Source organism: Mustela nigripes, unplaced genomic scaffold, assembly GCF_022355385.1.
Source record: "Mustela nigripes isolate SB6536 unplaced genomic scaffold, MUSNIG.SB6536 HiC_scaffold_75, whole genome shotgun sequence".
NCBI lineage: Eukaryota > Metazoa > Chordata > Mammalia > Carnivora > Mustelidae > Mustela > Mustela nigripes.
Window position 1 is genome coordinate 5,431,879 of NW_026739490.1, and position 17,044 is coordinate 5,448,922.

At 45.6% G+C, this 17,044-nt stretch overlaps 1 long non-coding RNA gene across 1 annotated transcript in view; it reads right to left on the minus strand.

Annotated features, from left to right (window-relative positions):
• Nucleotides 1–9,949: 9,949 nt before the first annotated feature.
• Nucleotides 9,950–17,044, minus strand: part of LOC132008098 (uncharacterized) — a 52,631-nt gene continuing 45,536 nt past the window's right edge. The window contains exons 2-3 of the long non-coding RNA XR_009401539.1: nt 10,798–10,840; nt 9,950–10,219 (exon numbers count right to left, since the gene is read on the minus strand). This is a non-coding gene — a long non-coding RNA (uncharacterized LOC132008098). The remainder of the gene's footprint in view (nt 10,220–10,797; nt 10,841–17,044) is intronic.

Sequence of the window (17,044 nt, forward strand, 5' to 3'; positions counted from 1 at the left end):
CGATGTGGGACTCGATCCCAGGACGCTGGGATCATGACCTGAGCCGAAGGCAGCTGCTTAACCAACTGAGCCACCCAGGCGTCCCCAGACTTGGATTCTATAGCCTTTACCCAGGGCTCCATACTTGTTCACTCTGTTGATGGTCTTTTACTTTGTGATCAAACTAAGCTCTTACAGACCCCCATCCTGCTCAAGGCACGAGCTGACCCAGGCCAGAGAGCCCCCAGACCTAATTTCAATGGGCGCAAACAACTATTACCTTCTTAGGATATGAGTTCATGTTGGGACATTCGAAAGCTCACCCTAAAATGTGTTGAGTCAATTTTGTCTGTTTCTTTCCCCCAAACAAGAAAGCGGTTACATAAATTTTCAGGGGCAGCTGGCCATGGCTGCCTGTGGATCCTTAATTTTGCAACTCTTGTTAAACGTCTGTATGCCCTTCTCCTAGATACCATATATCCCAGCAGTCACAGACAGGAGCCTCCTTCGAAGCCTTGGAACTAACACGCCAGCACCCCCAGCTTTTGGCTTGCTGAATTATAACAAATCTTTTCATGTATCCTGCCATAAAAATCGTGGGATTCCTACCAGCATCTTAGGGCAATCTTGTGTCTCTCGGATATGTCTTACGGGTTTATTTCTCAAGCCAGTTCGACCTTGCGGTATCAGGTATGATCTCATGCTCACATGCAGTAGTGGCTTCTGCCAGCTTGAATGACAAAGCCAACGCACTTACATTAAGTTTCCACATTCATCTCTGTATTCCCCATGCGGTGTCCGCTCTCTCATGTTCATAAAACCCAGCGCCCCTCTAGACAGTGACAGACCACTTGTGTACAAGCTCTTGACTAACCCTTCCATCATCTTAGATGGTTGTCACACTTGAAATCCGGCTACCTTCCTGACCCCACCCCACCCCTGATAATGGAGAGCCCACTCTACTCCCATGATTGCCTTTCAGGTATAGACGTGGTCTCAAATCCCAAGAGGATCTCTCAGACATCCCTTTAAAACACCCAGACGGACTTCTATTTTGTGAAGGCTCCTAGAAATGATCTTTCTGGGCAGACACAATAATTATGGCTATGTCATAGTTTCCCCTGCCGTGAACAGTGGAGACCTCTTCTTTGCCTGTTAAAATCAGCCCATACTGCTGAACTCCTGGCTCTTACTAGAGCTTGCATGTTGGCAGCAGGGAAAACTGCCACTATTGAGGCAAGCTACAAATACGCTTTTGAAGGCTGTCGTGCTGTTGGCACAATTTGGAAATTCTCTGAATTCTTCACCTCTGCTGGTACTCCAGTTGCTAATGGGCATATAATTGCTGGCCTATTACAAGCTATTCACCTCTCTTCTAAAGTCACCATGGTTCATTTGTTCATTGTTCCCAAATTAAGGAAACCAATGTTATATCTTTAGGAAATGATAGGACTAACAGAGCTGCTAACTATGCAGCCCTAAATGGACCCCTTTATCCACTCTCCACCCAATTTGCAAACCTGCCTTTATCCTTGACAAATACTATCAAGTCGTAGGCACATACCCCACAATCTGAAAAAGACAGTACCATACAAAAGGATGCCAAACAATTATCAAATGGATTATATATTTCTCTTCTCTCTCTCTTTCTTTTTTTTTTAAACGCTTTGGCTTGTGCTTTTCTTCCGCCAAATGGGACATATGGACAGACAGGAAATAGTTAAAGAACAAAAAGTCAGTTGGTTTTGCCTTGGCATCCAAAAAATTCCTGACCAAATTATTTTCCTGTGTAACTAGTTGTGAATCTCACCAAGAGATTGGAAGAAATTGGTATGCTCAGGAAGTCCTCCTAGGCCCGTGCTACCCTTTGCTGTCCTTCTGATGGACTTTGTACATTTGCCCTCAGCTTTGGGCTGTTCTCACTGTTTGGTTATTGTCTGCGTATTTAGCAGTGGACTGATGCCATCCGACCAGACCAGCTCATGCTGCAAGAGTGGTAAAGAAATTAATAACTGAGATTGTTTCTCATTTTGGCATCTGTTTAGGGACTGAATCAGATCAAGGAACTCATTTTACAGCAGAGATAAACCACTTCCTTGCAAAAACTCTGGGGTACTCATTAAGATTTCATACCCTGTATCATCCTTGATCATCAGGGCAAGTGGAACATAACAATCTGGACAGAAAAAGGACTTTAGGAAACATCTGTCAAGCAATCAGACTTAAATGTCCAGAAGCATGTCCTTGGCTCTTATAAAGATCCAGAATACTCCAAATAGGGGACATGGAAGTAGCATGTGAGTACCCAGTGCCTATGGGGATCTCTCAAACTCCTGTGGGTTAAGTGAACATTACAGGGACTGAAGTGAACAAGTTAATGCCATGACTAGCTATCTGTGAGCATAACTAGTATACTTGAAGCATATCACCAATAGGTAAAAAAGGCATGGCGCCCGCTGACGGGCGAACTTTGCCACCCCTTCTGACCAGAAGACTGGGCATGCATCAAAGTCTTTAGAAGCAAACATGTGCTGTTTCCTCTCTGGGAAAGACCTTATGAGTTACTGCTAATCACTCACACTGTTATCAAAATAAAAGAAAAATCCTCCTGGGTTCATGCCAACTACACCAAAGCAGACCCAGATCACTGGTCTCAAGACCATTGCCTTACAGGTAACCTTAAAATGAGGATTTCCGGAGTCAATTCCCAGGCCCCAGAAGTGGTCAGCGTCACGAAGAAGACAGCTTTTCCCAAGATCATGGAGTAGGCGACTTTCCTTTCACCTGTCTCTCCTTTAAAACAAATGAGCAAGTAAACAAACAGAAACACCCTACCTTCACTCTACAGCCCAGCAACAACTACAAAATCAAACACTCCTTTTCTTATTAAGACTTTTCCATATTCATGAATCACAAAGTTGGCTGGAGACCACAGGTCTTGATCTATCCCACTTCCTATCTCTAAGTTTCCACTCTGGGCGTCTTTTCGATCTGTGTCTTGGCCTTATTAGCAGCACTCCTTTTCAATAGGTCGCGTGCAGAGTGCGAATCCCCCATGCCAGGTGGCTGCACCCAGCCCCATTACTGGATGGCCCCACTCCTGGGACTGGGAGCTGCTCTAAGGAGCCATGGGGACATGTGTTTCCACTTGTTCTTCCCTGTTTGTCCTCATTATAATCTGTGCCTTCCCTCCCATGACGACGGTTCCCTCGCCACTTGGCGACTAATTTGTTTCTCTCTCCATAGTCGCAGGCTCAGCTTTTAAGATAGGAAATTTCCAGGAAGCTTCAGAGGAGGGAACCCTGGAGGTTCAGAACGCGTTGCCCTAAGATGTGCTGCTTTGTCCTGTGGTTGGTTTCAAACTGAAAATGATCAAGGCCCACAAGACTCAGGAAGACACATTGACCTCCCCTCTTCCCCAACTGCCTAAAATGTTTCTTTTTTTTAGAGAGGGCCTGCTCCAGGAAGGGAGCTATCACCATAGATAATGTCAGTGTGACATAAACTAGGTTTGAACAGGGAGGAGCCCAGCAAGTTGGCCTGATCCAAGTTCTTCTTTTGTCCCGTTGTTCCTGGATGGCCCAGCAAAGATCTGCTCACCAAACCCTTACACTTCCCATTCTTCCTGTGCCTGGCCTTCCTTCCCTCTGAAGCCCCAGACCCCTTAGTCCTTAGTCCAGAATGACATAGATGCCTCATTTTGCCTGACTGTCTTTGGAATCGCTCACGTATATGTGGGTTCTTTGCATGGATATAATAAAATTTGATTTTCTCCTCTTAATGGTCTCATCCCAATTTAATTCATAGAGCAGCTAGAAGAAACTCGAGGGCCAGAGGAACTTTTTCTTCCCCAACAGTTTCAGTGACCTGGCCAGGTCCCTTGTAGAGGTGATGGGGAGGTGGTGGTGTGGAGGTCACACAGACGTGGGTCCAAATTCCGGTTCTGCCAGGTCATCTCACTTTTCAGAGCCTCTGTTTCCTCATCTGTAAAGTTGAGTTTGAGGTGCAGCAAGAATCAAAACAATGAATAGAAAGTGCTTAGCACATTGTCTGCCCGGCATAGCCCAGTGTAATCCGTTAGTGTGGGCGTCACTAGTCTTCTTATAACCCTTATAGAACCCTCCAGTCCTGAGTGGTGCAGATTTTGCCCCAGGACCCACAAGCATGGACAGTGGTGCCTGCCCACTTGGTCTTCCCTTGGAAAGGTCTGTGGCTGATCAGTCTTAACCCCAGTGTGGTAGAAAGAGTCCCAGGTTGGATTCAGAAGACCTGAGCTCTGTGGCATGCCCACCGTGGGACCTAGATGGAAATCTTTTACTTCTCTGAGCCTCAGTTTCCTCCCAAGGTTGTAGCAAGGCTCAACACCATGAAATCCTGCGTATGACACTCCTCTGTAGATAAGGTGGTGTTGCACAGACATCAGGGCTGGGCTTCTTCCTCCTCTCCCTGCTTCCCCGGCCAGCTCCCCTACAACCTGCTGACCAATACACAGCAGGGCCCTGCCTATGCCACCCCAGAGTCTGCCCTGAGTTGGCCTGATGTTAGCTGCTGGAGGATTGCACCATGGCTGTAGCCACAGCCCCAATAATTTGCATGCTTATGTCACAATTTTAGCTAAATGACTTTCAGTTCATAGGTGGAGTCACCCAGCTACATGCAGGATGAAATTCCTGCTTGGCCACACTCTGCACCTTGAACTCCAGTTAAAATGGAACATGCACATACGGGTTTTTTTTTTTTTTTTTTTTTAAGATTTATTTATTTATTTGAGTGGGGGGAGGGGAGGAGGGTGAGGGTGAGAATCTCAAGCAGACTCCACACTAAGCACAGAGCTGGACATGGGGCTCGATCTCACGACCCTGAGATCATGACCTGAGCCAAAACCAAGAATCAGATGCTCAACTGATTGTGCCACCCAGGGACCTCCAAGTATGGGCTTTTTTTTAAAAAAAAGACAACATTGGGTGATGGGAATTAAAGACGACACATGATATTATGAGCACTGGATGTTATATGCAACTAATGAATCATTAAACATTATATCAAAAACTAATGATGTACTATACCTTGGCTAATTGAATTTAAATTAAAAAATTAAAAAAAAATTTTAAAGGCAATATTAATTAATCATTTGCCTTTTTCCTCCCTGCAATTAAGGGATTTAGGGCTGCTGGAGTTTTGCAACCTGTGGAGAGACACAGAATCTTATGCAATGGCATCAACCCGGGTTTTCTTCAAGCCCAAGGATCCCCTTTTCTGACAAATTTCTCTTGAAAACTCCAGTGGTGGAGAACTTGCCCCTCTCCAAGCAGCCCACACCCTCCCTAGCCGGCTCTGGTTGTAACAGTCCTTTCTGGAGTTCTTCTGTTCAAGGACTCTCTTCCCCCATTTCATAGGAGCTCCATGAGGGCAGGAATTGTCTACATCCAAGACTGGCATCCATCAGTGCATCGCCGTGCGGGGGGCAGGCCGGGAGCTCTCAATAAGTTGGGGTTCAAGTGCATTGAAAGGACCAGAAAGTTATTCCTCATTTGAACTGAGAATTTGTCCCCCTAGAGCATCTACCTGCTTCCCCTGAAACTCCTCATTGAGCCCACATGAAATAAGTCTGTTTTTCCTCCACCCAACCATGACCATGTTCTCCCCCAGCACGGGGGCAAATCTGGCAAACACCTCCCCCATGCCCTGCAATACATTTTCTCTTCTCCAGGTTCAGTGTCCGTGTCTTCAACCATTCCTGATGAGTCTGATTTAGAAATTGCTCCCTGTCTTGGTGAGATCATGTTATTCCTTCCTCTGAAAACTTCAGTGGCTCTCCGTGGACTCCTGCAGCCCCAATTCCCTAGTCTGGCATTAGGGCCCTCCAGTGTATATTCAAACTTAATTCCATTGTTTCCTCCTCAACAAAACGCACTGAATCTTTTTTCCTAGAACCGGACCTCCTTGTCCCTGCCTCTACACTGCAATGCCGTTCTAGGCAACACCTTCTCCATCCCTTCCCGCTCTAGGTCTCATCCCTACCAAAGCCCCAAGCAAGTCCCTCCCTCCCTCCCGATCCTGCCAGTGTATTGCAGAAAGAGGGTTTGCAATGAAACCGGCAAATCTAGGTGTCAGTCTCAGAGACACATTTTCACTGGTCACAAGCGTGTATTTTTATAATCACACTGACCCTGGGCAAATCACTTAAATTCTCTGAACCTAAGGCTTCTCCTTTGAAAAATGGGGGGATCCCCATACCCCTCACTCTCTAGAGCAGTCTGAGGAGTTGTGAGATGACCTACGGAAAGCCCTTGGTACATGACAAGACACGTGGACACCCCCACCTCAGCGCCTCTCGGACATGCCCTGTGCCATTCACCAGGCACTAACAACACACTACCTAGATGTGTCAGGGATGCCTCCTTGGGCGGGGAGTGTGCCAGCCCATACGGCTGGCTGCCATTTCCTGATGCCAGGCTCTGTGTGAGGAGTTTCGTAGCAGTTAACTTTTAAGCCTCCTGACAACCCCAGGAAGGAGCTACTCCTATCCTGTGGCACAGATCAGAAACCAGAGGCTGGGAGAAGCTATGGAACTTGTCAAGCTTCCGCCGCTGACCAGTCACAGCACCAGGGTCTAGAATCTCAAGGTCTGAAATCAGGTCTGCCTCACGGCAGAGGCCCCGCCTCCACCACTCTGTCTCCGACAAATTCTCTGGTTCAGTGAAACCAGGGTCTTGCATTCAGTAGGCTATCCCGGATCCTGGCGATGATGGTGTTAATAACCCAGGGCTGAACAGGAAGGTGAGCCCATTTCCAGGACTAAGAGCAAAGATTCCATTTTAATGAGTTCACACCCAAATGCTCCACTCCTGCCCAAATCAACAAAACTTTGAGGGAAGAGTAGACATGTAGAAGCCCTTATAACTCCTGTTGTATTCATCTCATCAGATGCCTGCTCGCGTGATATCAGTGCTGAGGGACACCCAGCCCCCGAGAAGACAGATGGGGAGCGATGGAACTTTTTTTTTAAAGACAGAAACTGATAAGAACTAAAGGGGTGTGCATACCGCTCATGGAGAGAGTCCAGAAGAAATGATTTATACCATTGTGGAGATAAGAGTTATTTATTGAGAAGGATGCCATTCGGGCATACCCTGAAGGTCGAGATCACAGGGAGACATTCCTGGCGGGAGGAAAGTGAGTGGAGGACTGTACCTGGTTCTGCCCAGGAAGTCTGCAAATGAGTTTATCAGAAGTGCTGAGTGCCCAAGAGCAGCGGGAAGGGGACAGAGAGGCCCTGTTCCAAAGGGAAACAGAAGGAAGGCACTTTCATCCAGAGGCGGGGGGGGAAGGTAGAACGTTGGGCAGCGCCAGCTTGCCTTGGGTCGGAGGCCTCCTGATGGACACGTGGATTCCTCTGCCCGGCTGTCCCTGTGAGCCCAGTCGCAGAAAAGCCAGACTGCGGGGAGAGGAGAAGCTGCAGCCCATCCTGTGCGGGCTCCCAGGCCATGACCGGGAAAGCCACCTGGTGGTTTGCATCAGAACAGAGGCAAGCAGAGTGCACTTGAGGACAGGGACGCCAGAGAGCAGGTCATCGGGGCTGTGTTAAGTCCCAGAAAGGAAATGATCTGAGAAGTCATCCAGCCTGACCTGATCATTTTAGAGATGAGGAAACAGGCCTTTGGAGAAAGAGTGACCAAGTAATCGACTGACCTGTGTCTCAAAGCCAGAAGAGCGTTTAGAGGTCAAGTCGTCTACCTTCTCCTTTTATGGATGAGGACGCCCATGTCTGAATCACCTGGGACTAGAGAGAGGCCTTTCTTGCCTTCTGTACCTGCTTTCCTCTGCACTGTCCATCTTTTCCTTTTGGACGAGAAACCCATGGCAGAAAGACCTATGGGGTGGCCTGCAAGAGTAGGGAAGTATTTGCCCCTGTTCAGTAGCGGCAAACATTATTCGATTGCTGAACACTCATACTATGGACACAGAATTCGCTCTTACAATCACCCTCTCCCCTGATCCTTAGCCAGCCCCTAGGAAGCTGCCGTTGTTACAGGGGAGCAAGTGAATGCCCGGAGGGACCACAGCATCTTAAGAGAAGCCAGACTTAAGCGGGAGACTTGAGTCGTACTTCCTCCCCACTTCGTGTTAGGGCTAATAGTAAGTGGGTTTCAGGAAAAGCGTGTGTTTGGATCACACCTGTGCTGGCTTGCCACATGACAGAGCATAAGCTGCTTGAGCATAAAGGTAATTTAGGAAGAAGCTTAAAGGCCTGGGAGGGGGTATAGGGCAGTCCAGGGGAGTGTGGTAGGTGGACGGGCTGGGAGTCTGGTGGTGCAGGGTCCCAGCCCTGAGGTTCCCCTACTGGCAGACTGGGAACCAGGCACTCCCTCTCAGGGCCCACCTCTGCAGCTACCACTGCGATAAGAGAATTAGGTGGCTCGCTTATGCCCTGCCTCTAATCTGGATCCTTCCCAGGACTGGGGTGGGGAGAAGGGGGGCGTTGGGGAAGACTGAAGAATCAGTAGATCATCCTCTGAGGTCTCAAAAGAAAAGGAAAAAAAGATCTGAGGGGCAAACCATTGCTTCTGGATTCTATTCATTCACACACACACACACACACACACACACACACACACCATTTATTATGTCCATTGCACGGGGCTGTCTTTTGACATTTTGGGAGACGAAAAAATAAACACGTTTTAGGGAGGGCCATGACTATGAAACCAAAGGGTACATATTCTAATACATACAAAAGAACAGTTTATAACATTTGTTAATAAAGGGGAATGTTTTAGAAAAAAATGTGTTTGATAACAGGAAGCTTATTAAATCATGTCAGAGCCCCTCATGCAGATATTAGAAAGGATGATGTAGATATTGACATTGACAGATGTCCGAGATATGTTCACTAAAAACAAAATTATGTGCATGAGTGAACATATTTAAACAATTGTGTATGAATCTGATACACACATACATAGTTGCTGTCACAGAAAAAAATCTACTATGTCTAGTACACAGAAGATTTCCTGCTACAAAGTAAACAGTCATCTCTGTGGTGTTGTTAAATGATCTTGATACTTTATAAAATTCTCTGTGTTTTCTCAATTTTTATAAATCATATTATAAATCCCATCACCCATCTTTAGAATCAGAGAAACAAATTTCCATTTAAAAAAAATGACTAGGGGACTCCTGGGTGGCTTAGGCGGTTAAGTGTCTGCCTTTGGCTCAGGTAATGATCCCAGGGTTCTGGGATCGAGCTCCGCATCGGGCTTCCTGCTCAGCGGGGAGTCTGCTTTTCCCTCTCCCCACTCTCCCTGCCTCTGCTCTTTCTCTTTCTCTTTCCATCAAATAAACAAAATCTTAAGGAAAAAATGACCAGATAATCACAGATGTTAATGATTTACAGAAATACAAAGTAGATTCAAAAACTGTGATATAAGATGATTCATCTTGTGATGGATCTTTGTAACAAAGGTAGGAATTTTAAAAGCCTAGGATGTCATTCAACAAAAGGCATATGGTTTGTATCCTTGATTTTGCTTTGCTGTATTGTCCGGTGTCTATAATGAATCTGTATAAACTAGGTAACAAGAAAGAAAGAGAAGTTTTTATTTTTTGAAGAAAGTCTTAATAAAATAGAGTCCCTGCCGTTAAGAGCTGATCATTTAACAGAGGAGCTGAGAGCAGAATATACCTGACTGAAGTAGGCCTCAGGGATCCATAGGCTCACCTTCTGTAGATGGTGAATAACCAAAATGGGGTAAGGACACAAGGAAAGATTTATGGAAGAGAGAGCATGTCCTTCTCCAAACACTGCCCCTGGCTTCAAAGGTGGACATGAAGAAACAAAAATTGGAAGAAAGGCATTCTCAGCCGAGAAAGGCCCACTGGATCAACACTTCCTTAGGATACCACTGCGAAACCCCACCCCTCACCCCCTCATCCCCCCCGAGCATCATGCTTCATCATTATCAAGCTAGCTCGTGTCTTTTCCAATGAGGCAGCTAGGAATGAGTGCCAAGAGTCCACTCTGATTTGATCTTGTTACATATCGAACAGCTAAGTAAAAATGGATTCAGCACTAGACAATGTACTAATGAATTATTTCACAGCTCGAGTATTGGCTCTTGGCTAGATTTGATTGGCAGCTGAGGTCTTCATCAAGTTTATCCAGCATTGGAACTTCTTGCATTGTCAAGGACCAGCAGGAAGATCCCAAGCAGCAGATTTAGATCTTGGTTTCATGCACCTATGAGAAAAAAAAAAAAAAAAAAAAAAAAAAAAAAAAAACAACCTCTAAAGCTTGTTCCTGGCATGGTATGAATTTTCTTCAACACAAGGAGGTTGTGTTCTTTGCTCTCTCCTGGAAGAGATCCGGGATAACCAGAACGGTAGGAGGTGAGTTCTGAGAATGGCTCTGTTCACCTCACTGGAATGTAAAGATCTGGAAAGTCCAAATGAGTCCAGCTCTTAAAGGTGCAGGGATATTCTACTAAATCTCAGTAGGAATAGCAGAGTCTGTGATGTGTGAGTCACAACCTTTTCCCTTCCAGCTCCGTGCGAGGAGAGCTCTACTCCAGGCAGGGGACTCTTCCTCCGGTGCCCGTTCATCTGTGTCATGGAACAACTGGGCCCTTGACCTTGGAGAGTCTGGATTTTAGAGGTTTTTAGTCCCACAGCTTTTGGTTTTGTGTTGTCTTTAATAGTAGGGCCTATTTTTAAAGGCAAACTTTGGTACTCCCAGGACTGTAAAGCCTAGATTCCCCAGTATGGCAGAAATCAAGGAAACAGGACTAAGAATCAAGACATTTGGTGTCAGGTACTTACTGTTTTCTTGGGCAAGTCACTTCCCCTTTCTGGGCTTCCACTCCTAGGAGAGAGAGAGAGAGAGAATGCCCATTTAGGAAGACAACTCAGCACTGTCCCAAAGACTCAAAAGTCATGATCAGACTCTACTCTCCCCACAACCATCCCCTCCTAAGTTGTTCTTCTCTCCTCCATAAGTAACTCTCATGTCCTCTCTGTCTCTCTGTTTCTGTCTCTCTGTCCCTATCTCTCTGTCTCTCTATCTCTGTTTCTCTTGTGTCTATTACAATATTTATTTCCTCAAAAGCTCTGGGAGATGTTTTGGAGTGTGTTAGAGATGAGGGTTGAATATACGTGCTTAGAGCTTCTGATATATGAAGGCTTAAAGCAAAAAGAATGTCCTGATGGGAGAGCTGAGAGCTGGTCTGGGAGGAAACACAGGTAAGGGAAGCAATTGGTCATAAAGGGAAACTTGGAACAAGAAGAGTGGGACCGAAATAGACTTACAAGTCAAGTAGGCAGGTAAGTCAGTAGGTTTGCTTCTCCTCTCATTCCTCCCTTCCTTTCCTAGTCTCTTTTCCTTCCATTCCCAAAAAAGAAAGGAGGAAGTGATCCTCAGTGCTTGCCATGTGCGAGCCACCATATTTGTTCCTGTATCAACTCCAAGTTTCTCTCACTTCTGCCATTCACACAGCATGTTCATGGGTTTGCTATCTCTGCCCTCTAGCTATACCATTACTTACTTAATACTTTTCTTTAAATTAACTCTCTTTTCTTTTCTCTTTGCCTTATATACCTACTTTAGCCCTGTACCTATCAATAACATCTCTAAGAGGGTTTTATATATTAGTACTTTTCTAATATACATTTAAATCAACATGTAACTATTAGAATTTAAAGATGTTTGTCCCCATGTCAGAGTTAAAGGTAACACACTTCAGGATACATATAGATTAGCTCATTTGGCCTTCCCAACTGCCTGAGGAGGTAGAGATGATTGCTACCCTACACTTGAGGAAACTCATATCCAGAAGGGTCAATCACTCACCCAATCTCATTAAGCTAGCAAAGACAAAGTAAGACTAGAAACTACTTATGTCTCCAAGGTCCATGGTCCTTCTCCAAACACTGCCCAATAGTGGGGCAGGGAGGAAGAAAAGAGCTGTCCAAAAACAAGATCAGTCCAAAGAGATTCCAATGCCTTTGATACAACCAGCTTGTTCAGTCTCCATAGAGCCAAGTGACATCGCCCATTCTTGCCTCCCTGGCAGACTCCTGGTTTCCTCCTCCATAATCAAGCCCCGTGTCTGGCACAAACCTGGTACTTGACTTGTGTCTGTCAAGTGGTGGCTTTGATCCAAGGGCCGATCCCACAGTGGCTGTCCTGGTGCCAAGTCTCCTAGAAGCCACCCCAAACCCTGCCCTTTGTGCTTGCCATCACTCAGATCATGACTTTTGGGTTCAGTTTCTTGCCCAGGCAAACAAGCCAGGGCTCTGCCTTCAAGTTGGGTCTTGGGAAGAGTTTTCTATTTTAGGTAGCACATCTATGACGGTGGGTGTTTATTCTGGAACAGTCTGAAAGCATTCTTTCATCTTCTCTTTTTACTGACAGCATCTAGCTTCCTAGTACAGACACCTTGTTTGGCAAAGAAGGGCAAGGTTCTCTGCCACTTCCCCCTTGGCCCCTTCACCCCGGTCCTTTTGGAGTGTAGTTCTTCCATGACACTGAGAGAACATGGTCAGGGTCTTGTGAGGATGACCTGGACTCAACATACCCCTCTGTTACATTCTCTGCCCTGCCAGTGGCTGGCTCTAGGTTTGGGGGGCATAGGGAAGAGACAGAAGAAGAGCATCAACAGCAACAGAGCAAAGGAACTGGTATTTCTTAGAGGCCTATTGTGTCTCAAACACTGTACTAGATACTTGATATCTGTTATCTCATTTGATAGTTTTAACAGCCTAGGAGCTTGACAAATAGGGTTATCATGCTCATTTTACAGATGAGGAAATCCAAGTCTGGAAGATTAAGTAACTTACTGATAGGCCAGGCAGCTATTAAAAGACAGAGCCAAGATTGGAACCAAGGTCTATCTGCCTCCATATGCTTTTCACTATACCAGGCGACCTTGTCTCTAGATGAGATAGAGTTCACAGGGGACAGAGAAATCATTTAGTGCAGGGTTTCCCAGGCTCTCTGCTTCACAGCACCAGTTCCTCAGAAAGAAGGAAGAGGCCAGAGTATTTTGAAAAAAGTTGGTTTAAGTAAAATTAAATAAATGTCTTTAGGACTTATAGAGTCTTTAATATTCTGTGTGCACGAATCTCCAGGAGGGAGCTGTAGTGTGCAACAAATTACCCGATGAGACTGTTTATTTTCCTACCAAATACCCGAGAAACCAGAATTTTCCAGAACAGTCTGGAAAGTATTCATCAAATCGAACTCCCTTATTCTAAGCATAAAAAAAGGAGACAGGAGACTTGCCCAAGTAATATGACAAGCAGAAGCAGAGTAATTCCAAACACCCCAAACCTCACTCTTGCCTTGACTTTCCTTTTCAGTAGAGAGGCTCTACCCATTTCCTCAATCATTAGGAATGAGGTAAAATACTCACTATGTGCCAGGCACTGGGTAAATGAGACACAGTGGTGACACAGCCCCACAGCAGTGCAGCGATGGTGCTGGTGATGGCACTGCCCTTGAACCAGGCTCGAGGGGCAGGGAGACTTCCTGGGAGATGGAGCAGGTCCAAGGGCTCTGCTCCTACTGGATGCCAGCACACCTCATGAGAACCTGGAGCTTGTGCCCATGACCCCTGACACACATTACGGGTAGTAGGGTCATTTTAGGACTTTACCGCCTATCCCATCCTCAAGACACTTCCTTCTTTGGGGACATTAAAAGAAGCACTAGTAGAGGTAGAGATTCCTTATTAAGTCCGCAACATAAGCTGAACAAGCCCCCGGGATGCTTCACAGCAGAAAATCAGAACTGGAAGAGATCTTGGTGTCCATGAACCCCTGCCAAGCTGCAAACCGAGGAAGTGAAGCCTGGAAGAAGTGGTCTCCCAGTCCAGCACAGTGTGCCCACTCTCTCTGTGAGCCTATGGTCTCTGTGCAATGTGATACTTAAGCTCTTTGAGGTGGGAAATCAAAACACAGTGTTTGTGAGCCTGTGTTCATCTGTGCAAAATAGGTAAAGGAAGGGAAGTACATCAAGGGCTCTCCTGCAAGGGAGCCTTCATGGTAAATTCTAGAAAAAAACAAGACTGGCTGCTCAGGTTCCAGGAGGTGGGTTTTTGGTCTAGCCTCTGCCTCTACATCACTGTGTGTTCTTGGGTGGCTGTCATTTCCCCTCTCTGGACCTGTTTCCTCATCTACAAGGAGAACGAAGTTGGGTTTGTGATGTTTCTTTCAGCTCTATAGTTCTATGAATGTTCCATAGGAAGGAGCTTCATGCCAAACGCCAAAGCATGGCTGACACCTGACTGCCTCTCAATGTCCCTGTTCTGTGGTCTCACCCTTTTAATCTCTGGACATTTATTGGGCACATTTTCTCTCTTGAGGTTATAGAACCTGTGTTTGAGAGATGCAAGGCCTGAGATAGGCAGGCTGCACTGCTGGCAGGGTATAAATGACAGGAAACTTGTTGGGGCAAGAGTGCCCTGATAAGACTGCTGCCTGAGCTGCAGGGAGGGAAGGTCCACCTGCCCCTGAGGGATCTTCTGGAGAATGTGGTCCCACCCCTCTGCAGGGCCCACAGCCATAGGCTTCAGCCAAGCGTAAGCCCTGATAAGAGTGCTGAGCTATAGACAGGGTGTTGCCTGTTGCCTTAGCAACCCAGAATAGGCACAGACCCCACTAGCTCTAAAGCTTCCAGCTCAGATCAGAGATTGTCCTTCCATCTTGCACTGTCTCCTTGCTTAGAGGGCATTTTTCTGAGGTCAGAGGTAGGCGTCAAGTAACTACCATAGAGGAAGTGTCCTCTGTAGTTCAGGCTATCTCTGGTAGCCAGCTGTCAATGCTGAAATTCAGCCAGAACGATGGCCAGGATGATAATAGGTCTGGGAACCCAGTTCTTCTTGGAATATTTTAAGGGACTCCCCTCTAACTGGAGATGTTTAGCTGTGTGAGACAGAAGCATCACAATTATAGTCTTCAGAGCAGATGGGCTGTCACATTGAAGAGGGATTGGTTTTGTATGGATGGGCTCCAATGTACAAGTAGCTGATTGGCAGGTTGAAGCTCAACGTAAGGACTACACTTTCCAGAACTCAGGTAAAGAGAAACAGTACATCGAGGGATGGTGGCTTTGTCCATTGAGGCTTGATGGTCTGACAGAAATGTTTTGGAAACAGCTGGCAGATCAGCCAGGGTCAAGGTCATTACACCAGATGGTCAGCTTAAGGTCCCTTTCAATTTGGAGGTGTGACTTCTGGAGAAATCCTGATATGAAGACATTTGCCCCTCTGGGCAGAGGTTGCCCAGTAGTGTCTGAATCCTTCCTGAAAGAAAACAATTTGTACATTTCTCCAAATACCTCTGGATTTGTGGAAACCATATCTTTTCTCTCACCAATAATTCTGTCATCCCTCCTTTTAGACTAGGATAATAAATGTCCTAAACTTGTAAGATTTCTCTCTTCTATCCTGAAATTCTTGGAGAATAAATAAACATTCCCCTCTCTGTTGAGACATTGATCCCATAAACTGGAATTTCAGTATCCCGTGTTGCCCACATCTGTGTATGTGTGTGTTTGTGTATTTTTCCACTTTCTTTGCCAAGCTGGCATTATTTTACACTTGTGATTAACGACTCATAAATTAACCCTTCTGCTTTGGTTTCTTGATGAGATGATTAGAAATTTGGCTGCAGTTCACTGCCATCTTCAGTCTGCCTTGGGCTGTTTGGGAGATGGAATGTCAATTAGGTTTTTTACTGCGGTTGCAGAGAGAGTGAATGGTTATTTAATTTATATCAATATAAGTGATTAATAATGATTGGAGAGACTTGAGATATTCCCAAATCCTGACTTCATGAAAAGTATAACTATTTCCCCTAGAGATACTCCATGATACATGTTTGGAAACCAGATCTCAAGAGAGAATCCATATAAGAACAGGATCAGACTTAAAGTCAGAAGATGTGGGTCTTAGTCATGGTTCCCTCACTGGGACAAACCACTCAACGTCTTTGGGTCTCGGTTTTTTCATCTGTAAAATGGAGATTCATCCATTCATTCACTCAACAAAGCACTGTATGCAAGAGGTAATAACTCCTCTCTACTTGTGGAATTGCTACACACATGAATTTAATGAGATCTGTCTGGAAAAGTTTCATAAACTTTAAAGTGCACCCAGAAGAGAAGGGGTTGTATCTTATATATAAGATGAGATCTGGAGTATTTTTTTCCTTCCCAATAAAGCCCCTTATGTTTGGTTCTAAGAAAGTGTTTCTTAGCAGTGATCTTACTTCTTTTGTGGTTGATAACACTGGGAATATAACAGATGAGAACAGTTATTTTCCTCTTTCCATCCGGTCCAAAGTGGAAAGTCTCTGCACTTATGAAAGAATGGAGGTCATCCTCCTTCTGTGCTCGACTTCTCTTTAGTTAGCTCAACGTCTGCTCAACTGTTATGACCTCTCTAGACATGCATTCTTCTGCAAAGTTCTGCACATGCCCTAAGTCGCATAAGGCTTCAGGGCCACTTTTCAGTTCTGGGGAAGCTTAGGAAGGCAGCAAGATGTACTGATGAAAAAAAAAAAAAATCAAACAAATAATCCCCCAACTCTTACGGACATCTTTGCCATTTGCTATAAGCCTGTCTCCTTATCTGTAAAACAAGGATTATAACACACAGCCAACCTACCAGGCAGAGCTGCTGTGATTCTCCAAGGGGACAGTGCTGTGAAAGGACATTGCAAACTTAAAAGGCCACATACCGACGTCAGGGATGATTTTTTCGGGGCTTCCCACCTGAACATGCATTAACAACACGAGCTCGAGGGACACCTGGGTGGCTCAGTCGTTAAGCCTCTGCCTTTGGCTCAGGTCATGATCGCAGGGTCCTGGGATCCAGACGCTCATCGGGATCCCTGCTTAGCAGTAAGCCTGCTTTTCCCTCTCCCATTCCCCTTGCTTGTGTTCCCTATCTCACTGTCTCTCTCTGCATCAAATAAATAAATAAAATCTCAAAAAAAAAAAAAATGCTGGCTTGGGCTGTAACCACAAGTGATGGGGTCTGATTTTATGATCATTATCTATTTAATG